The sequence below is a fragment of the Diadema setosum genome, chromosome 13, assembly GCF_964275005.1.
Source record: "Diadema setosum chromosome 13, eeDiaSeto1, whole genome shotgun sequence".
Classification (NCBI taxonomy): Eukaryota; Metazoa; Echinodermata; class Echinoidea; order Diadematoida; family Diadematidae; genus Diadema; species Diadema setosum.
In genome coordinates this window covers 3,265,573-3,277,156 of record NC_092697.1, presented here as the reverse complement: position 1 = coordinate 3,277,156, position 11,584 = coordinate 3,265,573, and positions in this window count along the sequence as shown.

The following is an 11,584-nucleotide window of genomic DNA, read 5'->3' as shown; positions in this document are numbered from 1 at the left end:
AACCGCTGGATGAGGAGACTACTAGAGGTTATGACGTATGAGTGGACTACAATATCAAGAAAATATAAAGAAAATACTACAAAAATCCATTTTTCATGAAAATTACAAATTCCATCAACTTTATATTGACATATGTTAAGGGTAGCAATTATTCCCCCTGCTTTCTGAAAGCGGTTGGTCCACTGCTCTTTCATAATTCTAGAAAAGTGAATTTTTGTTGAATATCCTTTATATTTTCTTTGTATTGTTGTCCACTCATACGTCATATCCTCTAGTAGTCTCCTCATCCAGCGGTTCCAACACCAAAACTTTAAAAATTCATAACTTTTGCATCGATTGTCCGATTTTTCTCAAACTTTCACTGATGTGTTCTACTAATGTTGCTGCTTTCACTCAATCCACATTGCTCTTTGGGTTTACCTTCCCTTTAAGAAACTCATCATATTTGCTCACCAGCGGCATTGCAAGTGGCCTCTGTCTCATCAGAACCATCGGGACAGTCCTGGCGGCCATCACAAAGGAAGAAAGAGAAGACGCAGCTGCCATCAGCACACTGCACTTGGTTTATGATCAGAGAGCAGGATTGAGCTGGAGTGGAGGGAAATGATTCAACATGAAAAAAAAAAATCAGTAAATAAATCAATGAAATCAAGAGAAACTAACCTCTCTGAGTATCTTATAGAAATTGCAAATACTTTACTATGAGTGTATGACTAGAATCTAGATCTAGATCTAGTTAAATCATGGTTATTCAGAGCAGTAAATAAGGCAGTTGAGTTAGATCCAATTCAGCTGAACTTGTGGTGTCTGCATGAGACGGTTACCCTGGTTTCAAAACTGTACTACTACTACTCATAGGCGCCGGAAGTGGGGGGGGGGGGGGGGGGGGGGGGGGGCAGGGGGGGCGGCCGCCCCCCCAATCCAAAAAGTGGGGGGGCAAAACGCATTTTTGCCCCCCCAAAAAGCCCCCCTCCAAAAAAAAAATGAATAAATAAACAAATAAATACAAATAGATAAAATAAGATATATATGTATATAAATGAATAAACGCGAAAAAACATAGCTACAAACGGCAGTTTTTGGACTGTAAAATGTCAAAATTTCCAAGCTCGCTCGCATTCAATCGCTATGCCATTCTCCTGACGTTGCTGCCAGTAATTGCCAGCAGTTGCGCCTGGGCCGCCCCCCCCCCCCCCCTTAATTTCCAAAGCGAAAAAAACAAATATAGCTGCAAACGGCAGTTTGGGGACTGTCAAATGTCAAAATTAATCGTCAAATTTATTCGTTATGCCATTTTCCTAACGTTGCAGCCAGTAATTGCCAGCAGTTGAGGCCGGTGCGCCTCCCCCTTAATTTCCAAAGCGAAAAACATAGCTACAACTGCAGTTTTTGGACTGTAGAATGTCAAAATTTCAAGCCGCTAGCTTCGCTTGCTCGCATTGAATCATTATGCCATTCTCCTAATGTTGCTGCCAGTAATTGCCGGCAGTTGCGCCCGATGCGCCCCCCATTAATTTCCAAAGCGAAAGATATAGCTACAAACGCCAGTTTTGGGACTGTTGAATGTCAAAATTTTCAAGCTCGCTCGCTTCGCTCGCTCGCATTGAATGGTTATGCCATTCTCCTAATGTTGCTGCCAGTAATTGCCAGCAGTTGCGCCCGATGCGCCCCCATTAATTTCTAAAGCGAAAGTTATAGCTACAAACGCCAGTTTTGGGACTGTAGAATGTCAAAATTTTCAAGCTCGCTCGCTTCGCTCGCTCGCATTGAATGGTTATGCCATTCTCCTAATGTTGCCGCCAGTAATTGCCAGCAGTTGCGCCCGATACCCCCCCCCCCCTTAATTTCCAAAGCGAAAGATATAGCTACAAACGGCAGTTTGGGGACTGTAAAATGTCAAATTTTCAAGCTCTCTCGCTCCGCTCGCTCGCATTTTATTGTTATGCAATTCTCCTGATGTTGCTGACAGTATATAAGTTGTGGTTTCACACCGTCATTCCATAATCCATGTAAGGAAAACTTACAATGTTCCTCAATGACTGCGTTGTTGAATGTATCACATTCCGTAATGTATTGTAGTCCCATTATTGCGCACGCACACACGCACAAGCATACACACCGTCAAAATTACTTTTGTGCCCACCCCGAATGTTTCGACCCATCGTACACCACTTTCTATGCATACACACACACACACACACACACACACACACACATATATATATAGAATCTATATATATAGATGTTGTGTGTGTGTGTATGTGTATATTGTGTAACATACGTATGGTCTATAGTGAGCCCCCTCCAATATTTGCCCCCTAAATCCAAAACTGCTTCCGGCGCGCCTGCTACTACTAGCTCCAAGGTTTTTATTTACCATTGTTTTGTACATTAAACATAAATAGCCAGGTGATGTAGAATTGATGGAATCCGATACTAATTTACTATTCACACTTTACAGGGAGTAGTAAGTTAGTAGAAAACATAACACACAGGCCGCACAGTGCAGCACTGCCACTGTACTACAGTGTTGCTGTCATCTTGGTTGTGAAGCGATTCCTAAACAACAACCTCACAATTTAGAGAATATTCTCACAATGAAACATTGGGCGCTAGTGTGCCCCGAAAATGTGCCCCAACACTGACAAACGGGACTGCAGCAGTTTGTTACCCTAACTGTTTGTTTACCTGATACTGGTTTCTGTCTTAAACACTATTAAATAAAATTCGAGTGCTCATACCTTTGACCGGTGGAGTGACGATCCAGAGAAGGACCACCACAGCCAGATACAACAGCACACCAACACGCATGGGTGGGACTGAGCCTTTCATCTTCGCCGAAACGGCGTCACTGGTAGCTAGGCGAAGGATGACGCTTTCTTATCACATCAGCAGGAATTTGACCTCACTTCTGCGTCAGGACGGTAACATCTTTGAGTGAATTCGTTCCTCAATCCGCCTGACCTTACAGTAAAATCACTAAATTTGAAGAAATGAATACTAGGCTCAAAGTACGATGTCCAACATCGGATATTACGAGAGAATTACGACACGCTAGACTGCTTCAGCAGACGGAATTTGAAAAATCGATGGCAGGTGGAATGCACCCAACGATTTTTGAGGTTATCAAATGACTAATCGCTTATGGAAAGCCTATACAAATTCTCCGCGTTTAAAGGGAAACGCCCAAAATGTGCATGGTCTTTCCCGACTATTATTGCGCCTGCCTCTATTATTGTGTTGTCGGTTTGAATTTTGTTTAAATTGCTGTTTTCTCGTAGATCAGAATGATCCAGCCATAAAAGCGAAATTGTCTAAGGACTGTCGATTACAAGAAACCAGAACTGTAACAGTACGTGTTAACACTATAAAACGACAAAGAAATATGAAGAGAATCATAATATACCTTGAGATAGATAGATAGACAGCTCAATAAATAGATGATTAGATACAAAGATAGAATAGATAGACAACTCATAGATAGACATATAATTAGATAGATAGATAGATAGATAGATAGATAGATAGATAGATAGATAGATAGATAGATAGATATAGATATAGATATATAGATGGATAGAGAGATAGCCCATAGATAGATTGGTATAGGTACATAGATATAGATAGATAGATTGATTGATTGATTGATAGATACATAGATATCGATAGATGGATAGATAGATAGATAGAGATAGACACCTCAATAGATTATAGACAGATAAATAGATAAAGATTGATTAATTGATTGTTTGTTTGATTGATTGATTGATCGATCGACTGGTTGATTTATAGATAGAGAGAAGAAACGAGATGAAGAGAAAATTAGATCATACTGAAATAGATTCACTGAGATGAATGAATGACCAATGAAATACATGATAAATGAAAGAATGAAAAATAAATACATTCATACAAATGAATGAGCATGTTACTAAATAAAAAAAAAGGAAGCTATATAAATATGACAGAAAACAATTAAGGAACATGGTTGATGGAAAATACAACAATATGTCCCATTTCAATCACTTCTTCTTTGCGGAAGCGTTGAAGGGCCTCTACGTTCCAAAATTTATAGTCTATTGTTGGGGATATAGCCACTAATTCCCTGAATATTCGAAAAACCACAATGTCACTCATACCCGGAAATAAAGTGGCCCACATCACTACAAGCTTGCCTTTACGATCCCATTAGGGCCCCATTTCTCTCTCTCTCTCTTCTTTCGATCTTTAAAATAACAACAACAACCTTTACGATCCCTCTTTCCAATATGTACAATGATTTTGATCAATAACGGTTTCATATAATTCTGTATGACATTGTATATATATAATTATGTCTATATCATTTTGTATTCGCGACAATGTAACTATAATTGGAAGAAGTGCTGTTACAAATAAAATTATTTGAATTTGATTGAGACGAATGAGAGTTCAGCGCGTCATCGACATTAAATACATAGGCAACCTATAGTTACCCAAACAACAAGAATTAAGCCTGATTTATATTCAGGGATCAACTAAACTGCATCTCCCCGCTGAAATTTAAAAAAGAAGGTTCAAGTTCAATCATAGTTCAATCATAGTTTATTTCCAATCAAAGAAAATCAAAACGTAATGCAAAGTATACATATCATAAAATGATATTGTCTACACTTTTACAGGTGAGCAAAGGCTGTCCCTCTTCCCCCGAGAGACCCAGCGTTACACTAGCTGCCGTTACCCAAACAAAGGTCTCTTTCAAATTGTAACAAAAGACGCTGTTACATTATACAGTTTGGAGGTCGTTAAAACCCACACAGTCGGTCGTCATCTTTCGCTTGCCGGTTGTTGTTAGACCATGGAGATACGTTGTAGCTCCATGATTAGACCTATAGTGTTACAAAGTCGCTACCTTACTTCGCTTGAATTTATTCCCGTCATGTAACAAAACCCTGAAACTGCACGTTTTTATACGTTGACTTCGAGATTCTCTTTCTCTTTGTATATAATTTTCAACCGCAGTCAATGTTTTGCTTCTGATGTTACATCGGGGAGGGGGGGGGGGGAGGGGGGGAGGGAGGTGTCAAATAGATATGGAATGCCAAGTGATTACAACCAAGAATGTCCGATTTTGTAAAATGTTATCGATTTTCTTTTATATTATGATTTCATTATTTTTTGTTGTCATATTGTTTACGCTAGAACAGTCAGTTCTTGGAATCGACTTATAGACACGAAATGAATGATTTCCATCTTTGTTCACAAGAAACGTAACAATTAAGTCTTGCAAACTGGAGAACGTGCGAAAACTTCAGTTCTGCAATGGATCGTATAGTGAGCTCACAATTATTTTGGGGTTTGTTTTTTTTTTAGATCAAAATTCTCATGGCGACTCCTTTCGTCGGGACAATTGAGTTTTTGCAGCATCTCAGAGAAGCTGGTGGCATGGGGGAAATTACAATAATCGTTTCCTCATGAAAATCAGATAAAAACAAGGTAAAGAATAATTCCTTAACTATATTATTCAAATTAATGATTACTGAGTCCATGCAGGTTTTTTGTTTCGTTGTAATTGATGAACAAGTTGCCCTTCGTCGACGTAAACACCTATCATGCAGTGTCTGAGTAGCAAACATGATAAAATATCATTGGCATAGAAATTGTGTCAATCAATCAGTAAGTTGCAATAAAACAACTCGACACAATATTAAGAATCATCAATTTGAATAAGAATATACGCAGTATACCCGCAACTCCTGCTTAAAAGGGATCAGAACTATCTCTGATTAACATTACCGGAAGAGGACGTTTTCTATAGCAATCTGAACTCGTGAGTTACAGTTATATCCAATCATATAGTAGGTCTATAACGCACGCAAGATTTTTTTTTTTTTGTGTGTGTGTTCATCATCGTGGTTTTACGCAAAAAGTGAACAATCGGTGTTTATTCAAGATTGTATTGTTGGGATAGTATTTATTTTCCACATAAAGTCAATATAACAAGAATACACAAACGATAATTAAACGGCATCAACTGGAATGCGGCTTTATTGTATTTCAGTGAACGGCAATACAATACAAGAAAACAACTCGACCCTACATTCACTATCGTATACCTTTTATTATCATTATTCAATAAAAGTTGCAAAACAGTTGCTACCTATACCTCATCTCCTATGCAGAAAATTATATTCCTGCCATAGGTCTCAACTTTATTTCAGTGATTGAACAAGTCTTAAATGCATGGCCGACGGAAGCGGGGGGGGGGGGGGGGGGGGGGAGGGAGGCTCGACCCCCCCCCCCCCCCACCTTTTTGTACCATACAAAGGAATACATAAGGTGTCACCACTTTGGGTCCCAACTTTTTTTTTTTTTTTTACCTGGAACCCGGAAGTGGCACCAGAAGTTGCGCTGATGGCCTTTTTGTACACAAAAAAAAAAAGCCTCAGGTAGCTCACCTAACTATTTTTACATAAAAATAATAATAATAATAATAAATAAAATATAATTGTTTTTGTCTATGCCTACTTCCACAACTATACCCTTACATGACCTTATAGCACCCGAACGTCGAATCATTACAACTGCACAAAACTTTGATATGAATGTCCATTTTTGTTTCAGGAAGTTAAGTGGGACTCAATGTTTTGAATAAGACTGAACTGCTGAATGGATGCCACACGTCTGCCATGGCAGCATCACTTCCCTATGAATTATTTATTGATTGTGGTAGTTATCAATCCTGAGAAGCATTAACAAGCCAATAATATATCCCGTCACTTTTGTTCTCTCATTCCTCTGGGTGATTTTCAACAACGTTCACCGTCATGTTGGCTAGATGTATCATAAGGGCAAACTCTGCCATGGAGTGGGGATTGATTGATTTGGTGATGTCTATATTTGATTGGATTAGGTTAAGATGTCCGAAGAATACATTCTTTTTTCACTTTTACGTATACAGACACTACTGACAAAAAGGTAAAAAGAAAACCAACACAATTAATTTGTATTTATAGATATAAAAAATGCAATCACAGTTAATTATCATTTGTTTCTGAAAAGCAATTAAACCTCTCTTATTTATCTCAAAAGAAATTCCACGTAGATCTTTTGAATCTATGAATAAGTTAATGACTTTCCAACGCCATTGCTTTCAAACGATCCTGGGATCGTCTTCAAAATGTCACTACTATTATGAGTTGTACACTCTTTTGTTTCTCTACATTCGCTAAATTAACACAGACACACATAAAGAAATCATATCAAATTATGAATATTATATAACCAATCTTCATAGGAGAGTATTTTACGTCTGAAAACGAGATATCATAAGCCTAAGGGGATTTTTTTTTTCCTAAAGTGGAATAATGTATACAGATTTCGACAGTCGTCACTACGCTTCTCGACTATTCCCAAGTAGACTTTAGAGGGCGTGGTATCAGATCTGTGCCCTTATCAGAGCCGTCCTCTGACTTGTAACGGTGACCCTCAGTATCATGATTATGGTTATTTCGGACCTCCAATGTATTATTATACTTGAAAATGGGACACAGATGGAATGCAGGTGTTTCTTATTTGTTCCTAAAAACGATGTCTCATTACAATTTTGAAACTAGAGGCAAACACGCTCTTCTATATTTTTTATATTTTTTTTAAATCTTTTATATTGATCTAGTTCTAGGTTTAGAGATTTAGGTAAAGGGGTGGGGGTGGGGGGACCAGGGGGCCACGTCCCTCTGTGTTGCATAATATACATAGGAATACATAGGGTCTAACTTGAGCCCTCCCCCTTTGTTTTAATCCGAAAGTGGCACCAGCCCCACTTTTTTTTTTTTTTTTTTTTGCTTGTCAGGAAAAAAGTCAGGAAATGTATTATGAAAAATGTCTTCCCCCTCCATCCTCAAAATGAATCGACGTCCCTGTTCTCAACTGGGCCCCCTCACTTTTAAAAACGTAGCACCGGCCCTGACTCCAGCTCTTGAATCTCAAGACAACGACAGCAACAAAGACAACGACAAGATCATCTTTCCTGAAAAATGAACGAGTTTAATCGTGAGAGCCATGGGACAAGGTACCATCACGTCCCATGGTATTCATTGTTGTTGTGAAGGACTCAATAATGTTTCGTGAAGGTATGGGGAAATTAGATCAGTCAAAACTTTCTTGTTAAACATAAAACTTAATGTCGCCGGATTTAATGACACCAATATATTGTTTTGAGTGGTGTAACTCTTTGAAACTATATAGCATACTTATATCCATTATGTCTTGTACCCGTGTATTTTTCCTCGTTTCATTTTATTTTTTTTCTTTAAAGAAAATTTGAATGTAGATACTATTTTATACACATACAAAACAACAATATATTCGAAATACGTCAAAATATAGGATATATATATAGATAGATATTTTAGTCAATATGGGATTTTGAACATTGCGTTGAAGATATTTCTACTAGAGAAAATGAGCTATTCAAATTTGCTTGGAAAATGAGCTTTCGCTGAAATGTTCCGATTATCTGCTCTGCCAAAGCCTCAAATTCAGTGAGGGTAAAGCAGTGATAAAATCAGTTGTCGACTATTGTTTTATGTTTTATCATTCGGAGATGCTCTAAGAGATCACTGAGAGACCTAACCAATGGTAAGGTCCTTCACCAATCTCCAAGACCAGATAAGAATACTTTCCACTTGGAATGACTTTAGAAAATACCTTGAAAAACAAACAAAAAGTAATTTTTCCAATGAATTTCCCATGAGATCTTTGTGGAAGCATGAAGATTGCCCTACGTTAACATATCGAGACCAATAGGCCTAAGACCATTGAGAGGTTCAAGATCATTTGAAATACTCCCTTATAGACATGTTAGATCTTCGAGAGATAGTAGGTATAGATCTCTGAGAGACCAGTCTTTCATAATGATCCCTCGCAATCTTTCAGTGATTTCCCCCCCCCCCAAAAAAAAAAAAAGAATGTGGCAATCCTTGAGAGACTGTGGAAAGATTGACGTACCAGTAAGACCCTTGAGCACGTAGGAGGTTGCTGAAAGACTGCTGAAAAACCATTGACAGATCACTTTTTTGAATAACCACTGAAAGACCAATTCCTTGAAGAAGAAAAAACGCTGAAAGATTATTGAAACGTTTAAGAAAATGGACACCACGGATCGGAGACCATGAGATCGTATCCCTATAATGTATGGAATCGCGAAGGACTTCTAAGATCAGTGAAAGTTCACCGAAAGATCGTTGAGAGATCTGCTAATTTAGACTATAGAGGTCTTGTTCTATGTGGAATGGGCGTAGGCATTATAACCAAACAAACATCCGAGTCAACATTCAATTCAATTCAAGTGATTTTATTTCCACATAAAGTAATTACAAAGTAATATAAATAACGCTTACATTAGTACATAATACTTAAAGGAACTTTGAATCACATACTGCCTAAGTTTAAACAAAACATGGATTATCATATTAATATTAACTTTGTTTTTAGATAAATAAACAAGTAAGCAATACAATTTTATTTTGTAACTCTATACATGGAAAAGAGGAATTCACAAGGGAAACATAGCTTGTATATATTTTGTGACTTACTCTAGAAGATGAGGGCATCTAAAGATCAGTCAAGGAATCCATGTTTAAAGATTTTGATATCAGGACGTCAGGCGAAACTAACAGAAAGAAAGGACTATGACAATGACAAGAACGAAAGCAGGGACGGAACAAGCAGAAAAACAAACTAACATTGAAAATGAATCTATACTCATAATATAATATGTTCAGAGAGACGGCGACTTCAAACCCCGATTCTCGGAGGCACAAACATATCAGTGGGTTTCTTCTGTTCATCCTTTTTCTTTTTCTTTGTCGATCAGCAAAAAAACTGACAGCTGTTTGAATAATACGTTTGTTTTTTCTTCAGTCTTGAGAGGCAATGGAGATGTCTCATCTATATCAAAATCAAGTTTCCTTTCTATTGGGTCGCACTGCACATTATAGCTTTGGAGGATTATTGTTGTACATTCATAATGGGCCCCACTCACAAGCTCTTCTTCTTGGGGACTCATATTTATTTTCTACTGTTATTATTTTTGGTTTTCAATAAATTGAATTGAATTGAATTGACATGTAATATGAAACTCACATTGTACAGTCTAGGGCAACTTGTGATACAATACTAGTACAATGTCATGTACTCCCATACCACCAACCACAAACTTATGAATATTTATATCCCTAATGAATATTTAAACTCTGTGTGGTTGGTGTGGTGCGCGCGCACTTTTCTCTACACTGAAGGAAAATGGCGCAGGTTCAACCCGTCGCTTCTGCTGGTAAGACTTACAAAAATTTTCATGTTTTGAGGGCTAGTAGTTGTAGTTTTAACACTCTTGACTTGGCTTTGTGACTTATACTGCAGAATTTACTCAATCATATTACACATGTAGTAAAGCAGCATATTTCTGTAGGTGTATTCTTTCAGTTACGGTCTGTTTATCTGCCCGTAAACTTGAAATACCGCCAATTTCTGTAGATCCTGGCTAGACCACGGCGGCCACATCCAGTCCATCGTATTGCTATCAACCTTCCAGCGCTCGTCCGGTGCGGTACGTGCGAATAATTCAGGAGCACTGCACTGCAACCCATGGAGGTTGCTACTACGGACGGTTATCATGTGAATTGTCTATCATAATCGGGGCTTTTAGTGCAGTTATTAGTGTTCAGATTTCTATTAACCGGCCTATTATTATTCAATACTTGTATTAACGTTACAACTCCAACGGGCGCTAGTGTACTTTCTCACCTGTTTGTAAATGACCTCCAAACATGCACAAACTCAAGTCACCCTTGCCTTGTTATTTAGTAACCTAAAATACTTGCATCTAGGCCTATAGTTAAATTTAGAATGAGTATGACATGAGCCTCCAAGTCCAAACTTTTCTAGACGATAAGTTTTCAATTTAACACTTTTAGTATTTACAAGTCTCGGAAAATGGTTGGAAAATCTCGATCGCTTGAAATGCCGCTCTGTACTGTGCACGCAAGGACAGTACGAATACATTCAGCGCAGCCCATGCGAATTGCGAAGGGCCTTGGTCAATAATGTATCGACATAGCGGCTTTGTCTAGAAATAGAATATAAAGATTAGGCCTAGGGTCTATAATGGTGTAGTTGAAAAGCTAATATTTGTTCTTCTCTTTTCTTCAGCCAAGTCTTGCATTAGCGGTAGATAGTAGCTTCAAAGGGGTTGAGTGCGTGCGTGAACGTGTGTGCTACCAGTATTACCACTTATAGTTTCTTGTATCTTTCTCTTTCTTTTCTATCTTCTTTCAATTTCAGATAGAATCTAGAACCCTATATAGGGTATCTAGGCATTCTACCTTAATTTTCCTTCCCTTCCTATCAATCATTCCTCTGCAGTTTTCCTCTTATCAAACTTTTTCAATTTCATATTTTTACACTCTATGTACTTTCTGTTTAATCCTTTGCTTCCTTCATGGCTGGCATGGGTTGTTTTTTTCTGCAACTACACAAGGGTCTTTCCTTTCTATCCTCCCCAATGTCTTGTTCTTATGTGTCGTTCTAATGAATCCTTTTCTTC